The sequence below is a fragment of the Benincasa hispida genome, chromosome 12, assembly GCF_027475165.1.
Source record: "Benincasa hispida cultivar pf3 chromosome 12, pf3_genome.v1.1, whole genome shotgun sequence".
Lineage (NCBI taxonomy): Eukaryota > Viridiplantae > Streptophyta > Magnoliopsida > Cucurbitales > Cucurbitaceae > Benincasa > Benincasa hispida.
The window spans coordinates 23,850,181-23,870,689 of record NC_143489.1 but is presented as its reverse complement, the minus strand read 5'-3'; positions in this window follow the sequence as shown (position 1 = coordinate 23,870,689).

Sequence of the window (20,509 nt, the reverse complement as noted above, 5' to 3'; positions counted from 1 at the left end):
AATGTTCAAATTGACAATAGGTATTTTGATTATATATGATATAATTGGTTTGATATATGAGATACATCTAGTGGAGGATTGATGTAAATGAGATTTACATTAAGTACCATGGAATAGAAAAAGAACTATGGTTTATATGTTTCATGAGATGAAATATTAAAACTATAGGTTATAAATATAGTATGATAAGTTGTTTATCATTTATGTTTATAATAATATTAATTATTAGATAATTAATTCTTTCTTTTTTAAATAACCAAAGTAGTGGGTGGTTATTGAATCATGGTAACCGTGAGTTTAAAAGAAAAATTGGTTTTCCTATTTTGAAAAGAGGTTTTACAAAATATTTGAAAAGGTTTTGAGTTTTCTCTCCGCACAAAAGAAACTCACAAAGTCGTCAAGTAAATTCAGATCTACCAAACGACAGCTGGGCGAGCTAAACGATCGTGCAGAGTAGAGCTAAACGATCGTGCAGTATTTACTAAACGATTGCATAGCTTTGCTAGACGATCGTTGGCCCAAGGTAAACAATCGTGTAAAGTCTGTAGGCGACAGACCGAGCTAAATGATCGCATAGCTTTATCTAAACGATTGGGCATCGACCTATACGATAGGTCTCCACTATCTTCCACTTGTCCAGTCGTGTACGCAATCGTTGTTTCCTCCATTCTCTGCCTCATACCAAGTCCAAAAAGAGCCCACCCTCTGGATTTTCACACCGAGAATACCAAGGTCGCCTTGTTGGTGGCGTCAAACTCAACTCAACACCGTCGAGGTTTTCTGGAGACCGTTCGTGGTGTTGTGGAGACCGTTCGTTGTTGCGGAGGAGTTCGTGATCGAGGAGATCGTTGAGAACGAGCGCGAAGTATTCGTGCTGTGTTGTGGTCGTGTAAATCGGGCGTTCGAGGCTGCTCTTTTCGAGCGTTTGCGCAACAGAGCGTGAAAACGTTTCTGCCTATGTTCGTAGAGTGTTTCTCTCTGTTCATTTGAGTTTATTCATGCTGTAATTTCTCTGTATGAATTGTATAACTGTTTGTATTGAAGTCGACAGTAAATATATGTTCATTCATGATTGTAATTTGGAATAGTCTTGCTTCCGCTGCTCATGGGAATCACGAATCCGATTTCCTTCAAGAAAATATTTCTCAGCAGGGACGACCATTTTACCAACCTGATAATCTTGCACATCTCAAGAATTAGTAAGCAATCGCTCACATAATAAAAACTAAATAATTGCATAACAAAACCTAAACGATCGTATAACAAAAACTAAACGATCGCAAAACAAAAACTATCGCGTAACAGTTAGCTAAACGATCGCATAATAGATATCTAAACGATCGCGTAACAGATAACTAAATGATCGCATAATAGATGTCTAAACGATCGTGTAACAGTTAGCTAAACGATCGCACAATATAAACCTAAATGATCTGATTGCTTAGTATTCTTTATACAATCGCTTAGTAATCTCTATCCGATCACTTAGTAATATCTAAGCGCTCGCCTAGTATTCTCTATTCGATTGGTTAGTATTCTCTCAACGATCAATTACGAATGAACACACAATTAAACCCTAAAAAATAGTCAAACTTCAAATATCAACATGCATTCTTCAAGAAAAAGAGTATCATACCTTTCAAATCACGACGACGGTAGCAAGTGCATAGGGATGACCGGCGAGAAACCTGCGAGGAGTGCTCAACTTCGGAGAGAAAAGGAGAGAAAAATTGAGAGAAAACGCTTCGAAGAGAAATGCTTTGAGCAAGAAATGAACGAAATGGAGGGAGACCCTATCGTTGTAAAGTATTCATAGAGACGCACATTCACCAAATGGTCTGAAGGTTTTTTTAAAATTAGGGTTAATTTTGGAATTTTGCATGGGCAAAAGGTTAGTGGTAGAAAAGTTTTTAGGAAGAGGTTATTGGTAGAAAGGTTTTTGAGTTGTGGGTCATTTTGTGAAATTCTCCCGTACGAATGGAGCTAGTCGAGTGGAAGAGACGAATGAACAAACAAATGGAAGTGCAAAATTGAGAGAGAGCAGTGCACGAATGGAGGAAGTCCTCATCTGCTAACCCTATGGCCTGCAATATGCTGGTTGGTCGAATCGACGAACCAAACCGAACCTGATCGATTCGATTCGATTCAATCCAAGTTATAGTCAAAAACCGAACCGAATCATTGTTAGTTTGGTTTTTTTACACCCCTAGATTTAATTATTATTTTTTTAAAATGTCCTTGAAGAAAAAAAACTACAAATATTGATAGAAATATCTTAATTTAGCAGTTAAATTATATTATATTCAATTTTAATTTATGTTTATTTTACTTCGTTCTTACTCTATTTTTTTAGAAAAATATTGTTAATCAAATGAATCTCCATCTAATTAAGATTTAACAAACAAAATCTCTCATTATTGTGTTTAATTTCAATGGCTAGCAATGTGAGCATTTTAACAAATTTAAAAAAAGAATGATATAAATGAAATATTCAACTAAAAAAAAAATCAATCTTCAGGATAAAATTCTAAAAAAAACTAAACAAATTTGAATAAAGAAAAACTAAAAACTTACTGCTCAATTAATTGATATGTAATAGTGGGATGATTCAACCATTGATTTGTGCGATAAAAATGAAAGATTCAAAAAAAAAAAAAAAAAAACTCTCCCTAAATCCATGCAAACAAGATTTAAGTGTTTTATTCACTAAATATCTAAAAAAATAAACAAAATTGAAAAATAAAATAAAATTTATAGCTCAATCAATAAGTAATAGTGACATGATTCCATAATTTTTTTGTGTAAGGAAGCAATTGAGTTATTGCACACAAAAAAATGATGCAAATGAAAGATCCAACAAAAAAAAATCAATTTTCTTTCCCTAAATCCATGCCAATCCAAGATCTAAGTGTTTCTCTTGATAAAAATCTAAAAAATTAAACAAAATTGAATCAACAAAAATTAAAAACTTACCGCTCAATCAAAAAGTAATAGTGGGATAGTTCCACCATTAATTTGTGTAAGGAAGTGATTGAGTTTCTACAAGAAAAAAATGGATACAAGTGAAAGATTCAACGAAAAAAAATCAATTTTCTTTCCCTAAATGCATACCGATTAAAGACTTAAGTGTTTCTTTTGATAAAAATATGAAAAATTAAACAAAATTGAATCAATAAAACTAAAAAATTATTGCTCAATCAAGAAGTAATAATGGGATGATTCCACAATTGATTTGCATAAGGAAACAGAGAGATAATCTAGGAGTGACCTCTTGTTCTTCCTTCCTTAATTGTTTATGAAACTGTGATTGGGTTTGTGAATGTATACTAGGTCTCCTTGTACTTAGTCTTATTTGAAGAGTCTTTAGGATATGGTTAGGCTTTATTCTTAGGGTGTTAGTACAGTATTTATACCCATGTGCAGTTCGTTATAAAAATACACTTTAAATATACATCTTCAACTTGGTATCAACGCTCTTTCTTCCATAACTTCTCCTTGCTTCAAATTTGTCCGGCTTCAAGTTTTCTAGTGGACGTCTCTTCAGATCCGGCGAGTTAGCTTGCTTCCGTGCGCTTCCAGATCCGGTGAGCTTTGACGCTTCTCTGTTCTACCAGCCCCGGTCAAGCTTCGACGCGAGTTTACCCGTCAGTCTATCAAGCTTCGATGCTCATCTGTTCCAGATCTGGTCAAATCCATCGCTTGCATAAATCGCTCACCCTCTGAAGCTCCTCGCCTATGTAAACTGCTCCCGTTAAAATTTCAGCTTTGACACTCCTCTGTTTCCAAATCGCTCACTTGTCCGAAGCTTCTCGTCCGGTCAATTCCTCTGTTCGAAGCTCCTTTCCCGTTCGGTCAAGCCTTGTGCAAACCGCCGCCGCTGCCTGGGCAATCCCACTGTTTGAAGCTCGCCCGTCCGGTCAAGCCTTCTATCTCCGAAATTCCAAATTCGGTCAAATCTTCCAGATTCGATGTACTTTCAGATTTGACACGAGACGATCTATGTTGATTGAGCCGAGCCGATTCCGTCAAAGCCAAGCCGCTGAGCCATTTTCAGTTAAGCCAAATTACATGTATTTCACCCCATTAGTACTATTCTTGATGAGACAAATTACATTACTTGGGCTCATCAAATGAAGAGTTTTCTAATTGGGCGTAAATTATGGTGCATTGTCACTGGTGATATTCCTCAGCCAGTCAAGATATCCACTAAGGACAATACTAAATTCATTGAACAATTAGAGGAGCAAAAACCATCAGATCACCACTTGGCTCAGAAATACATCTATACCGGCCATTCACGTTCAGTTTGATGTGTTTGATGATCCCAAGAGTTTGTGGGATTTTTTGTCTACCCAGTTTCAGTTTGTTGGCTTAGCTCACTACTATCAACTGCAAACACTCTGATTAATCTTACTCAGGAGACGGGGCAGTCTGTTAATGACTACTTGGCTACACTTCAGCCAGTCTAGACACAATTGGATCAAGCTAGAATTAGTACTGATCACCTTCACCTTATTAAGGTTCTTATGGGATTTCGTCTAGAATATGAATTGATCCGTGCTACTTTGCTCTATCGTAGTCCCCTTTCGCCTTTAGATGCAACAATTAAGGAAATTTTGTTTGAAGAAAAACGTCTTGGCATCACTTCTTCCCTACAATCGAAGGTTGTACTCACTAGCACTCATATGCCTGGTACTTCTGGAGCTTCCTTTTGTAAAAACTGTAAGCTTACTGGCCATAAGTTTGTTGATTATCCAAAAGTGGAATGCAGATATTGTCACAAAAGAGATCATATTCTGGACAACTGTCCTACAAGACCACCACGACCACCGGGACATACTTCCTATTGGGGTTTGTGTCCTAAAGTCTCATATCCTGTAGTTTGTAAACAATTTTATACGAACACTTGTGATGTATAATATATATGATATTTACTTCACTTCTTGACTTTGCACATTTAGATGTTTTTATTTTACCACAAACCAATAAACTTAATATCCCTGGTTGTCTTTATGTAACTTAAGCATGTATGTAGTGACATATAGGTGGATCATGTCTTAAGTGACAACAAAAATGGTCTGTAGTATATGTGATTATATTCATTGTCTATTAATTGGACGGTTAAAGGGATAATAGGTCAGCGTCTCTTCTGTTTCATAACGGATGAGTAAGTTGAAGAATTTTTTTTAGACGCTTAAATAGCTCACGGTATGTTAAGCATTGGATGCACGGACATAGTGTTGAAGTGTGTCATCGCTTAGTAAAACCTGTGCCTATACGATGGTGCTTGAACGATCGCTTTCCTATGCGATTGTGCTGAGCGATCGCTTAACGTTTACACCCGCACGTGCTTTTTACTAAACGATCGTTTACTTTTTCCTAAGCGATCGTTTAGCACCCGATATTTACTAGACGATTGCTTAGCTTTTACTACACGATCATTTAGACGATTGCTTACCTTTTCCTACACGATCGTATACTTCACCTAAACAATCAAGCATTTTGTCTATATGATAGACGAACCTTTCTCCCACTTACTTGATCGTTGTATACGATCTCCCTTCCTCCTCCCCTCTACCAAATCTGAACAAATCCCGCCCTTTAGATTCTCACTCCGAGAATATTGAGGGCTTTGAGTGGTGGTGTCATCCTTGTTTCCTTCTGTTCGTGTGGAGGCTGTTTGAGGTAGACGATTAGGATTTGCTGAGCGATAGCTTACCATTTTAGCGAAAGCAAGATTTGTTGTGAAGAATAAGTCTTCAACTGGTATGATCTCTCAATCTCTTATTTATTATTCCTTTGAGCATGACAATAATTTAGCGTTATGAATGCATATTAGTATGTTTGAATGTATATGTGGAAATTCTGTCACAATGAATTGGAAAGATCCGCTTCCGCTCGTAGGTACTCTTGAATAAGAGTTTCTTCGATTGGTATTAGAGCCAAGTTTATGATATTCCAATTCATTGCTACAAAAGAATTGCATTTACATTCTCGGTGGGTGCAACATGTCTATTCTCTGTTTTAGTTGTTAATTCATTTGTGGATGTGTGGATTAATGGAGTTTTCTGGGATGTAATCTTGGTTTGTTGAATTCTCAAGCTAATTGTCAAGGCCCCTGCGTTTTTTGGCACAATTAATTGCTATCAAGTCTATAATTTCAAAGTTAGTTTGAGTCTTGAGTCATTCGTGATGAAGTTTGGAGTAAGGGTTGCTGTTCTTCGAGGAAAAAGACGATCAAGCGTTGGTCGTGTCGTGTAGACGACGAGGTAGACGATCACTGAGTATCGGATGCTCGGCTATCGTTTAACGCGCGCGCGCACTTGATGATCGTACAACTCAGCAAGCCTCATCGCTTAGTTACTGACTATACGATCGCAGAGTAAATGTGTGGTAAATCGTTTACCTTTCGCGTGCTAAGCGATCGTCTAAACGATCAGGCTTCACGGCCTCATTGTTGTCTATGCGATCGTTTAGCTTCCGCGCTATCGTCTAGTGTGCACTACACGATTGTTTACCTGGAGGCGTTTACTAAACGATGGGAGCTTCACCCGGCAGTTCAAAACCCGGTTTGCTCAGTAGAATAATGTAATAGATAGTTTTTTCATTCTTATTATGTGTTGGTTCATCCCGGTCTATTAATCCATTGTTTTATACATGCGATGTATATATTTTTTTTATGTCATATGGTATGCATATATAGATAAATTCCACCTTAGGTTATGCATTAGTCATGCATATTCTCTTTATTATAAGTGTTATGATTTAGTGAAGCATGATTTAAATTATGTAAGAGCATGCTCATGCATCGTATAATATAAGGGTTATATTTATGTATGCATTATTTATTTAACGTAATATTTATAAGCGTTATAAATACTTCGTTGTGTGGCATGTGTGTTTTAGTTGTTTATTTTATAATGATTATAAAATGAAATTAGAACTAAAATAATTAGTAAAAGGTTAAAGTGTAGCAAATCTATCTATAAGAAATCTCTTGTCTAAGGTGGGTTCTGTCTAGGTTGGGGTATTTAAGGTGACGGCAACGGAACACCCCTACCTGAAAAGGTGAATTAGATAGATTTGATGCATGCATGCAAGTTAAGGACAGTCCATTAAAGAGTTTAATGTGACTACTTGGACTTGTTTTATTTCAAAGACAAAAGTTGTTTTTGTGCAAACTTAATAAATGACTTAGATTATAATCAGTAGTCAGATTGTCTAGGTTAATAAACCCCTAGGTAGAACATTTAGTGGGAGGTAATTAAGGCATTTGATACTTCATTTAAACCTATCGCGTTTCTCCCTCATAGTCCACACCATGACAGCCTCATGACACCTTGGTAGTGTCCACCTAAAGGATGGTGTTTGGGTAGGTCAATATCAAGGTGGATGGAGAGAATGTTCATAGTAAGTGGGAGCGGGAAGTGCCACAACATATTCCACGGTCTCTCTCGTTGGATTAAATAAAGTTTTTGTGCATTGCCTCGAGGCACCCTGGGTGTGCCCCCCTATAGGATGATTGTTTTGCGCGTTTCTTTACTTAATCTCCTGTAAGATGATAAGGTTACTTAGTCTCTTGTCCTAATCTTCTTTTTCCCTACGGTGAGCGCATTAGGGTAAGACTCTGGGGCCGAAAACGAGGGGTTACACTTACGCGAAATTGTTAAGGGTTAACAAATCTGGATCGAATAAATGGTGGTTGTTAGGTACAGTTCTAAGAGTTGGTTTTGCCTAATAGTTGAGAATGTCTCATCCCAGTGAAGGGACATCTGATCACCCCATCGGTGACATTTGTCCTGCCTCGCTGGGGCATCATTGCAAAATAGAAGTCTTATCACTTAGGGTACTTGGAATCTGTTTTACTAAAACTAATTGGTTAAAAATGTGGTTTTTGCAAAGTCTTATAAAAGTTTATTCATTTTTTCAGCAACAGTTTTAAATGGCTACAGCCATTATCAGTTTACTTAGCGCCGAAAAACTGAATAGCCAAAACTATTCTAGTTGGAAACATATGCTCACGACGATACTCATCATCGAGGATCTGAAGTTTGTCCTTACAGAGGACTGTCCTCCTATTCCACCTCAGGATGTTACTCGAAATGTTTGATCTGCGTACGGGCTTGGACATGGGCAAACGAGAAGACCCGAGCCTATATCTTGGCCAGTCTTGGTGACGTGTTGGCCAAAAACCATGAGCCCATGGTCTCAACACGTGAGATCATGGAGTCCCTGGGGAATGTTCGGACAACCTTCTGGATAGCTCAAGCATGAGCCTCTGAAACACATATTCAACTCCAAAATGGAGGAAAACACCTCTGTTCGTGAACACGTGTTAAATATGATGGTCCACTTTAACGTGGCGGAGATGAATGAGTCTAAAATCGATGAGGGCAGTCAGGTTAACATTATCCTGCATTCATTTCCAGAGAGCTTCCTCCACTTTGTTAGCAATACGATTCTTAACAAAGTGGACTATACCCTTACTACTCTCCTCAACGAGTTGCATACTTACCAATCATTATTGAAAAGTAAGTTGTCTCATCTTCTAAAAGGTTCCATCGAGGTTCGACCTCTGGAACAAAGTCCACACTTTCAACTTCTAACTCTGGAAAGGGGAAGAAGAAGAATGGTGGTAAAAGGAAAGCGAATGCACCTACTAACCCGCCACCTGTCACCCGGAAGAAGCGTCCACCACCGGTTGAAAAAGGTAAATGTTGTTGAATTTTATGTCCTAAAACTCGTAGTTTGTAAATTAATAAACATATTCTGTTTTATTTTTCGATAAAGTTGTTATTGAAATTGTAATCTTGAATCCAATAAACTAAGGTCCTGAGGCTATTTAATGTAGTTTGAACTTTATGTAGTGACATAAATGTGGATCAAGTTCAAATATATAGCCAAAATGTTCTATAGTATATGAATAAGATTGGGCGCCTTATTCTGGGGACACTATGGATGAGGCCCACTTTGTAGTTAGTACAAATGATGTGATCCTGAATCGTTCATATAGAGATATGTGAGTAGGGGCATTCTATGCAATGAGTTTGCATAAGACTGAACCATGAAATAGTCACTTTTTACGTTCTAAATGTCGTTTTATGTATAAAACTGACTATTTCGTTAATTGATGACCTAGGTAATTTAATCTTAATCTTGAGCTATCTATGAACTCCTGTTCACTCGGAATTATTCTTAGATCTGCATAGGTGAGGGCAGCTCATCATCGCTGGCCCAATAAGCAATCCATTTCAGGGGTAAGATCAGGTGGATAGCTGGGAACATAGGATGCAAGATGAAATTCACTCCTACCCGTTATAGGGATAGTAGATAGGTTGTTCCCTTTAGTACTAAATCCAGGTCTTAAACAAGGGGCCCCACCCTCTCCTTGGCCCGAGAAGGGTTCGGTTTATAGGTTGGACTTTAAACCAATTGTTCATTAGAGGATCAATAGAACTTAAGGAACAAGATGTAGTCTCGAGGGTAAAACGGTTTTTATGACCTAGTCGAGATTACGAACAACCCGTGAAGGATTAGCTTACTAATCATGGTTATATCAAATGAACACAAATATATCTATAGTGAGGGGAGTGCAACTACGGGACTATAGTGGAATGACCCATTAGTTAACGAATGTTGATTAGCTCTATCTAAAGAGTTTAGCTAGCTATTCTCGGATCGTTCATGATCTATAGGTCCATTAGGTTCCCCTACTAGCTCATATGGAATAAACTTAGAATAGTATGATAGAATAATTCGAATTATTCGAATTAGGTGAAGAGAGAGAAACCGACAAGTATATGTGATAGATACAGCTTTAATATTTAAATGTGATTTAAATATCAAGAATATGAATACGTTCATATTCGGAAGCTTGGAAATAATGGAAATGGTTAAAGATGTAAAAAGTCAAAGAGTTGACTTTTGACATTGAAAAGTTAAACTTTGACCGACCTTATATTCAAATGTGATTTGAATTTTGAGAAAATGAATGCGGATTCATGCTCGGGAGGTCAAAATTAGTCAACACAGAAAAAATCATAAAAAGTCAAAATGTTGACTTTTTGGTCAAAGTTTGACTTTAACAAAATGACTATTTTGCCCTTTGATTAAAGTTAGTGAGAAAATCCAAACTTTTGTTGGATAATTCCACTAACAAAATAGTGGGCTAGGTGTTGGCTTATAGTGGAGACATTAAGCCCACTTAGATAGTGGATTCTAAGTGTTGGGTTTTTATGAATTTATTTCATGCAATTGTTGCATTGGTTTTTCTATAAATTGGGCTTTCAATTTGGATGAAAAAAGTTTTGACAATTTGCCAATTTTTGTTTTCAAAATTGGGCTAGAAAAAAAACCCAAACCCTACCCAAATTCCATTTTCTTTTTCCATCTCTTTCTCTCTCTCGGTTTCTTCATCCACCGGGTCCCACAACCCGGTTCTGAGTCCAGAGGATAGTAGGTCAACTCTAGTGGTGGTCTGGAAGAGTTCAGGTCGAGATTCAACGAGGAAAAACGTTTCGGGAGCTTCAAAGGTAAGTTAATTACTGTTTTCCTACTTTTTGCATGCTATTTTCCTTTAAATTAAAAGCAATTAGAGTATAACTAGATCCTTATTCCGCTGCGTATGTCTCGTGTTCCATCAAATGTTTCCACTGTAACCAAGACGAACATTGGAAGAGGAATTGTCCTCGTTATATGAAGGAAAAAGAAGACAGCCAAGGCTAAGGCCAAAGCAAACAAAGGTAAATGTGATTTACTTGTGTTAGAAACTTGTTTAGTGGAGAATGATGATTCCGCTTGGATAATTGATTCGGGCGCCACTAATCATGTTTGTTCTTCTTTTCAGGGGGATTAGATCCTAGCGACAGCTGGAGGCTGGTGAGATGACGTTGCGAATAGGCACTGGGCACATCGTCTCAGCTGTGACAGTGGGAGGCATCTAGTTAACTTTACAGAATAGGTTTCTTGTATTAAAATTGTATTAAAAGATGTCTTTGTAGTTCCTAAACTAAAAAAGAATCTTATTTCTGTAAAGTGTCTGTTACAATGCAATTACACTCTTTCTTTTAAATTGAATAAAGTGTTTATCTATAAGGATGGTGTTGAAATTTATATAGCTAAACTGGAAAATAACTTGTATGTGCTAAGACCATTAGACTTAAGTTCCCTCCATAATATAGAGATGTTTAAATCTATCGTAACTCAATCTAAACGCCAACGATTTTCTCCAAAAGAAAATCGCCAACTTTGGCACCTTCGATTAAGGCACATCAATCTCAATAGGATTAAGAGATTGGTGAAGAATGGCCTTCTAAGCGAGTTAGAAGAAAATTTTTTACCAGTGTGCGAATCTTGTCTTGAGGGTAAAATGACTAAAAGACCTTTTACTGGAAAAGGTTATCGAGCCAAAGAGTCTCTAAAATTAGTACATTCTGACCTTTGCGGTTCTATGAATGTGCGAGTTCGAGGAGGCTATGAGTACTTTATCAGTTTTACTAATGATTACTCGAGATATGGGTATGTTTATCTGATGCAACAAAAGTATGAATCTTTTGAAAAGTTCAAATTATTTAAGGCTAAAGTTAAGAATGCTTTGGATAGACGAATTAAAACACTTCGATCAGATCAAGGTGGAGAGCTCTTGGATTCTTAGTTTCAGGACTATTTATTAGAACATGGAATCGTTTTCCAACTCTCAGCGTCGGGTATACCTCAGTAAAATGGTGTAGAGGATAGGAGAAACTGAACCTTGTTGGACATGGTTCTTTCGATGATGAGTTACGCTTCCTTACCGAACTCGTTTTGGGGTTTCGTAATGGAGACTGCGATATACATTCTCAACTGTGTTCCTTCTAAGAGTGTTGCGAGAACACCTTTGGAGTTTTAGAACGGGCATAAAGCTAGGTTACGTCACTTTCGCATATGAGGTTGCCAAACACATGTGCTTGAGGCAAATCCCAAGAAGTTGGAATCACAGTCGAAGTTGTGCCTCTTTGTAGGCTACCCCAAAGGCACACGAGGGGGTTACTTTTATGATCTGTCTGAAAATAAGATGTTTGTTTCCACGGACGCTACTATCCTAGAGGAGGATCATATCAGGGAGCACAACCCACATAGTAAAGTCGTGTTACGTGTGCTTTCCAAAGAAACTACTGAAACTTCAACAAGAGTTGTTGAAGGACCTGCTTCATTAACCAGAGTTGTTGATGATAGTTCATCTGGTAGGTTGGTTCCACCTCAAGAGTTGAGGGAACCTCGACGCAGTGGGAGGGTTACAAACCCGCCTGATCGCTATCTGGGTTTCACGAAAATCTTAGCTATAGTGGCAGATGGCGACGTTGAGGATCCGTTGTGTTATCAAAAGGCAATGGAGGATGTTGACCTGGATGAATGGGTCAAAGCCATGAATCTCGAGATGTAGTCGATGTACTTCAACTCGGTATGGGATCTTGTAGATCAGCCTAATGGGATAAGACCTATAGGTTGTAAATGGATCTACAAGCACAAACGGGTGCTGATGGGAAGGTGCAAACCTTCAAGGCTCGACTTGTGGCAAAGTGTTATACCCAGGTGGAGGGAGTCGACTATGAGAAGACTTTCTCACCTGTTGTCATGTTAAAGTCAATCTGCATCCTCCTGTCCATTTTCGCTTATTATAATTATGAAATTTGTAAATGGACGTCAAGATGACTTTTCTGAATGGCAATCTTGAGGAGACCATTTACATGGTGCAACCTAAAGGATTCATTGCCCAAGGTCAAAAGCAAAAAGTTTGCAAACTGAATCAGTCCATTTATAAGCTGAAGCAGGCATCTTGATCTTGTAATATTCGGTTTGATGCTGCGATCAAATCGTATGGCTTTGACCAAAATATTGATGAACCTTGTGTTTACAAGAAGATAGTCAACAATTTAGTAGCTTTCTTAGTGTTGTATATAGATGATATACTACTCATAGGGAATGATGTAGGTCGACTGACTGCAGTTAAGAACTGGCTAGCGACCTAATTCCAAATGAAAGATTTGGGAGAGGCTCAGTTTGTTCTAGGTATACAGATCTTTCGAGATTGTAAGAACAAAGTACTAGCGCTGTCTCAAGCATTGTATATTGACAAAATCTTGCTCATGTACTCGATGCAGGACTCCGAAAAGGGCCTACTACCATTCAAGCATGGGTCACTTTGTCCAAGGACATGTATCCTAAGTCACCTCAAGGGGTTGAGGAGATAAGACGGGTCCCATATGCATCTGTCGTTGGCAGTTTAATGTATGTGATGCTCTGCACTAGGCCAGACATCTGCTATGTTGTGGGAATAGTCAGTAGGTATCAGTCTAACCCAGGCCAAGGTCACTGTATCGCAATTAAGAACATCCTCAAGTATCTTTGAAGAACGAGGGACTATATGCTTGTGTATGGGTCTAGGGATTTGATCCTTGCTGGATACATAGATTCTGACTTTCAGACTGATAAAGACTCTCGAAAGTCCACTTCATGGTCAGTTTTTACTCTTAACGGATGAGCTATAGTGTGGCAGGGCACTAAGTAGGGGTGCATTGTCGACTCCATGATGGAGGCCGAGTACGTAGCAACTTATGAAGCTACTAAAGAGGCCGTCTGGCTTAGAAAGTTCTTGATAGAGCTAGAAGTTGTTCTAGATATGCCTAGGCCCATCACCTTCAATTGAGACAATAGTGGTGCTGTGGCAAACTGCAAGGAGCCTAGGAGTCACAGGCGCGACAAACACATAGAGTGGAAGTTCATCGGATCCGCGAGATAGTGCATTGAGGAGACGTGATCGTCACAAAGATCGCCTTGGATCAAAACGTTGCAAATCCATTTACGAAGGCTCTCACAGCCATAGTGTTTAAGGGTCACCTTCAGAGCATGAGTCTACGAGACTACCCATGGCTGGATTAGGGCAAGTAGGAGATTTTATTGCACTGGGTTTTTATGCCCTAGTTTATTGTTTTGTACTTGTTTTTGTACTCACCACTTCACTTTAAGACAACTGGGAGATTGTTGGGGTTTGTGCCCTAAAGTCTCGTCTTCTGTAGTTTGTAAACAATTTTGTACGAACGATTGTGATGTATAATATATATGATATTTACTTCACTTCTTGACTTTGCACATTTAGATGTTTTTATTTTACCACAAACCAATAAACTTATTTTCTCTGGTTGTCTTTATGTAACTTAAGCATGTATATAGTGACATACAAGTGGATCATGTCTTAAGTGACAACAAAAATGGTCTGTAGTATATGGATATAGAAGGGAAACCTTATCTTGGTAACACATGGACGCGACCCGCTTTGTGGAATAGTTATAAGTGTTGTGACTTGTCACAGATGGTCTGATCCTGATCATTCATGTAGAGGACATGCGAGTGGGGGCGTCCTATACAAAGAGTTTGTATAAGATCTGACCTTGAAGTGTTAACGTCTCGTCATATAACTCTATTCATGACAAAGACTTCACTTCACTAAGATGACCATAGGTAACATGACCTCAATCCTGAATGAGTTGGGAACTCCTGCCATTGAGGGTGGTCTTTTGATTTGTATGGGTGCGAGTGGCCAGAGCACTGACTCAAACCTACCAATTTGGGGATTCGTCTGATTTGGGAGCTGGCAACTCAGCTTCACAAGATGGAGTTCACTCCTTCCCCGAAGTAGGGTAAGTAGATAGATTGCTCTCTTAAGGGCTGAACCCAGGGCTTGAATGATGTGGTGCCACACATCTTCTCATGACCCAAGAGGTGTTCACACATAGTAGGACTATGTTGTATTGTTCATTAGAGGGATCAGTGGTACTTAAAGAGTAAGATGTAACTATAGGGGCAAAACGATAAATTGGCCAACTGTACTTACGAGCATCTGTATGGGTCATCATACTGATGATTGGTTATATCTAATGGACATAGAAATATATCTATGGAAGAAAAGTTAAACTATCAGTTTTTAGTGGAATTCCTGGTAATTAATGGATGGTGGATATCGTGGCTAAAGAATTTAGTCAGTTATTCACGTACCGTTAGAGCTTTGAGCCATAGGTCCATAAGGTCTCCTTGGTAGCTTGGATACAAGTTGAGAATCAGTTTTTGGGTCAGTTTGAAATGTTCAAATTGACAAGAGGGAGTTCGATTATATATGATATAATTGAACTCATTAATTATATATGATATAATTAACTTTATGTATGAGATACATTAATTTGAAGGAAATTGGATATAAATATGATTTAAATCTAGTGGAGGAAAAATACTATGATTAAAATATGATATTAATCCATAGGTTATGAATATGATGTGATTATATTCATTGTCTATTAATTGGACGGTTAAAGTGATAATAGGTCGGCGTCTCTTCTATTTTCATAACAGATGAGTAAGTTGAAGAATCTATTTGAGACGCATAAATAGCTCATGGTGTGTTAAGCATTGGATGCGCGGACATAGTGTTGAAGTGTGTCATCGCTTAGTAAAACCTGTGTCTATACGATAGTGCTTAAACGATCGCTTTCCTATGCAATTATGCTGAGTGATCACTTAACATTTACACTCGCGCGCGCTTTTTACTAAACGATCGTTTAGTTTTTCCTAAGCGATCCTTTAGTGCCCGATATTTACTAAATGATCGTATAGACGATCACTTAGCTTTTCCTACACGATCGTTTAGACGATTGCTTACCTTTTCCTACACGATCGTATACTTCACCTAAATAATCAAGCATTTTGTATATACGATAGACGAACCTTTCTCCCACTTGCTTGATTGTTATATATGATCTCCCTTCCTCCTCCCCTCTACCAAATCCGAATAAAGCCCACCCTTTGGATTCTCACTCCGAGAATACTGAGGGCTCTAAGTGGTGATGTCGTCTCCGTTTCCTTCTGTTCGTGTGGAGACTGTTCAAGGTAGACGATTGGGATTTGCTGAGTAATAGCTTACCGTTTCAGCAAAAGCGAGATTTGCTGTAAAGAATAAGTTTTCAACTGGTATGATCTCTCAATCTCTTATTTATTGTTCCTTTGCCAATAATTTAGCGTTATGAATACATATTAGTATGTTTGAATTTAAATGTGGAAATTCTGTCACAATGAATTGGAAAGATCCACTTTCGCTCGTAGGTACTCTTGAATAAGAGTTCTTTCACTTCCAAGTCTTGATCTTTTAAACCCAATCCTGGCTCTGCTTCTGCTATTGCTGCTACCTCTTTTGCTGACTCTGAACCTTCCCCGCCTACTTTTCAAATGAGTGAATTATAAGATTTTCTTAAATAGGTGATTTCATCCAATTCCTCCGCGCTTGCGGTCTCCCCAAGTAATAAATGGCTTCTTGATTCCGCTTGTTGCAACCATACAACGTCTGATTTTTCTCTTCTGACTGCACCCACTCCTGCCAAATCTTTTCCTCCAATTTATGCCGCTGATGGTAATTGTATGATGTTGAATGGAATGTTAATTGAAGAAATTGCGGCGGACGAAACGCAATGAAATGTAATGTAATGCGATGTAATGCAATATAATGCCGCCACAAAGATGGGAAATGTGGATGATGATGATGGTGTGATGACGTGTAGATGATGTGTATGCGGTGATGAATCACGCTTCTCGATAATAAATGCGATACTACGTCTAAAATAATGTATGCAATGCTGCTTAGATGCGTTCGTAGTATGCGTTCGTATAGTACGTGCGTGTCACAAGTTTTCTTGCACTGGAACCAAGTATAATTTCAACATAAGTTTCTCAAAGTGATCTATGGTCAAACATGGGGATTGCGATGATCAATGCGATATTAATGTGATATATGTGACCGAAAGCAAAATAATAATGAATTGTATTGGGAAAAGTAAAATGCCATAATAAAATAAAATGCGATGATAAAATAAAATGCATTGACAAATAAAATGCGGTGATAAAATAATATGCAGTGATAAATAAAATGTGGTGATAAGTAAATACATAAAAAATTAAATAACAAATAGAGGACTGTCTATGAAGATGTGCAAATATCTGATGAAGTGCAGTGGGAAGTCTTGTGAAATGTGTCAGGAAGAGAATGGATTAGGGGAAAGGACATAGCAAGTTCGTCAATCCTGTTGAGGACGCAACTAAGGTTCTGCTTTCCCTTGGCTTACACCTTTCAGTGATCGGCCGCGTTCCCATATGTCAATGGTGAATCAGGGATGAACGTTGCAAACACAAGGTTGTTTCCATCTCTGGAAATACTTCTCGCTTTAGTTAACACATTCTTCTAACCTTCTTTTGAGAGGTGGAATAACATCTTCACTTCTGCTCTCACAGGTGAAGATGTCATTGAGCATGCGTTAGCTAAACTTAGCTTATTTCTACAACAAAGATTAACTTACTCGCTTAATCCTTCCTCCTTACCTTGGGGATTAGTTACACATAATGAAAGAAATGGAAGATGAATGTATGGTGGAGAATAGAGAGATGAAGATGAATATGATAATGATATTAAACGATAAAGATAAGCGTTTGTTACAGATAAATGAATGGAAGATTAGAAATGAACACAGTCGATGAATAGAAAGTGAGAACAAATAAGGAAAGCATGTCAATGTCTTGACACAGATCCCAATCAGAGACAATTTTCTTGCCAGCGTGTATGAGGAGTGTGGTGGAAAACTTCATTTTCAGGTTGGTTTTCCAGGTAGAGTTGATCTTTACACAGAGCTTCCCTTCAAGCTTGTGGATGAATTTGTGGCTCCTGAGACTTCCCTTTCGGTCTTGTCTCATCTTTCTCCCAAATTTTCTCTAGTTGTCTCTTCAGACCAGCCTTCTTTCTTTGAAATTGATGTAGTTGTTTATAGACCTTGGCACCTCCTTCGTCAGTGGTCTCGCTCTGAAAAGTTGCTTTTTCCTGCCATGGCTTGGTGGAAACGTTCGCTCTGTTCCACATTCAATTTGTCAGATCGTACAATAGAAAAGCTGTACAATTTAGAAATCCCTACGAATGAGTCGCTCTTTTCATCTACAATCGATCGCTGCATGCATTGCAATTGCGTTGATCTTTCCGTCCACGATCTATCGTCACATGTGCTGCAATTGCGTTGCTCTTTTTTGTTCTCGATTGACCGTCGCATGCAGTGCGAATGTGTTGCTCTTTTTGTCCTTGAGCGATCATCGCATGTGGTGACCTGTTTCCTGCAAAACAAAGACTTTGACATTCTATTTTTCCATCGCAATGGGGTCAGCGGGTGTGTTTTCGACACTCTACAACTTTTGCATTTCTAAGCCAATTTCTATATGTTCGACGCAACTTTTTCCTTCTTTTTGCTGCATAATCTAAATAAGACTGTATAAATAACTTGTATTTCTACAAGTTATCATATGACCATATCCCATGTTGGCTTCGTTGACATTTCCTTGTTACGGCTTTCCAATACTTAGTGTGTTCCAAATCTGTCCTTTAATCTTGTCTCTGTTGGGTAATTGTGTGTTCTTGATTTAACTGTTTTTTTTTCTTCTACTAGGTGTATGGTGCAGGATCCATGGATGGGACAGACGATTGGTACGGGCTGCAAAGTGGGAAGATTGTTTGAGCTCACATCTCTTCGACTTCCTATTTATTCTCTTTCTGTTATTATCACCGACTCTGCTATCTATCAGTGGCATCTCTGCCTCGTTCATGCTTCTTCTGAAAATCTCTGTCATTTAATCTCTAGTCACAATTTGAATAATGTCTCCAAGTTTGTATCTTTTGACTATTTGAATTGCAAATTTGCAAAACAACCCGCATTGTCTTTTTTTCAGTCTAGTTCTATAAGCGATAGTTCTTTTGACTTAATTCACTCTGATACTTGAGGACTCTCTCCTATTTCCACTGTCAATGGGTATCGCTACTTTTTTTATTCATTGATGATTACTCTTGGTTTACCTGGATATATTTCCTTAAACACTGCTCTTCCCTGTCTCAAACATATATGGATTTTGCTAATATGGTTCACACTCAGTTTTCTCGCATAATCAAGGTTCTGCGTACAGATAACACCTTGGATATAAGGACTTCAGGCTCCTTTCCTTTCTCACTCAGCAAGGCACTCTTGTTCAACGCTCTTTTCCTTATACCTCTCAACCGAATGGGCGAATGGAGCTGGAACATCATCCTAGACTCCGTCTGGGCTCAACTTCTGTCTGCTTTTTGCTCTGCAAATTTTTGGGGTGAAACCGCTCTTACCTCTGTCTACACAATCAACTGTGTTCCTTCATCTATTCTTCAAAATGCTTCTCCGTCTGAACACTTATATGGGACTTTTCCTAATTACTCTAACCTCAAGGTCTTTGTTGTGCATGTTTTGTACTTCTTTACCCTTATGAATATACCAAATTAGAACCACGTGCGCATCTCTGTTGCTTTCTTGGCTATGGAACTGAACACAAGGGTTTCCATTGTTAGGACCCTCTTTCTAAAGGATTGCGGATCTCCCACCATGTCACCTTTTTGGGAACACTATGTTCTCTAGTCTCTCAACCTTTCATGATTCTCTCTTAAGTCCTCTTCCCTATGTTTCTAACGGTTCGTTTGATCCTTTCCATTCTTCTGCATCTTCTGATGATTCTGAGCTTGAACAGTTTGTGCCTGTCTCTATTGACCTTGATCAGCCTTCTGTCTTACTGGTGGAATCTGGACCTGTTCATGACCCTACCTCTTCTGTTCGAAGCTCCACTAGGGTAAGGACACCTTCTACTCACCTTCGAGATCTTCACTATTTTTCTACTATCAGTTCCTTGGTTGAACCTACCTGTTTTTATGAGGCAAATACTAATCCTTTGTGGCAACATGCTATGAGAGAAGAACTTCAGGCTTTTGACAAAATGCACACATGGGAATACGTTGACTTACCCCCCGGAAAGAAACCCATTGGTTGCAAGTGTGTCTACAAGATCAAGACTCACTCTGACAGTTTTATTAAGTGTTACAAACCGCTCGTGGTAGCAAAATGATATTTTCAAGAGTATGGGATCGATTACAAAGAGACCTTTGCATTTGTGGCATGAATGGCATCTGTTTGGTGTCTCTTAGTAGTTGTTGCAGCTAAACAGTGGCCATTTTTTCAAATGGATGTCAAGAATTCCTTCCTTAATGGGGCCTTATCTGAGGAAGTATACATGCAACCGCCCTCAAGTGTCTCTTTTCCATCCCAGAAGGTATACCTTCTCTGACGAGCATTGTATGGTTTGAAGCAAGCCCCTCGAGCTTGGTTTGCAACTTTTAGTTCCACTATCATTTAACTTGGATATATGTTCAGTTCTCATGACACGATACTATTTACATGGCAGGCAACTCATGGTATCGTTCTTCTTCTCCTGTATGTTGATGATATGATTATTACTGGGGATGATCCTCAAGCTATCTCTGATCTATGCTATCTTGGCGAACACTTTGAAATGAAGGACTTGTGTTCACTTAATTACTTTCTTGGCCTTGAAGTATCGTTGAGCTCTGCTAGTTATTCGTTTTCTCAAGTAAAGTATGCCTCAG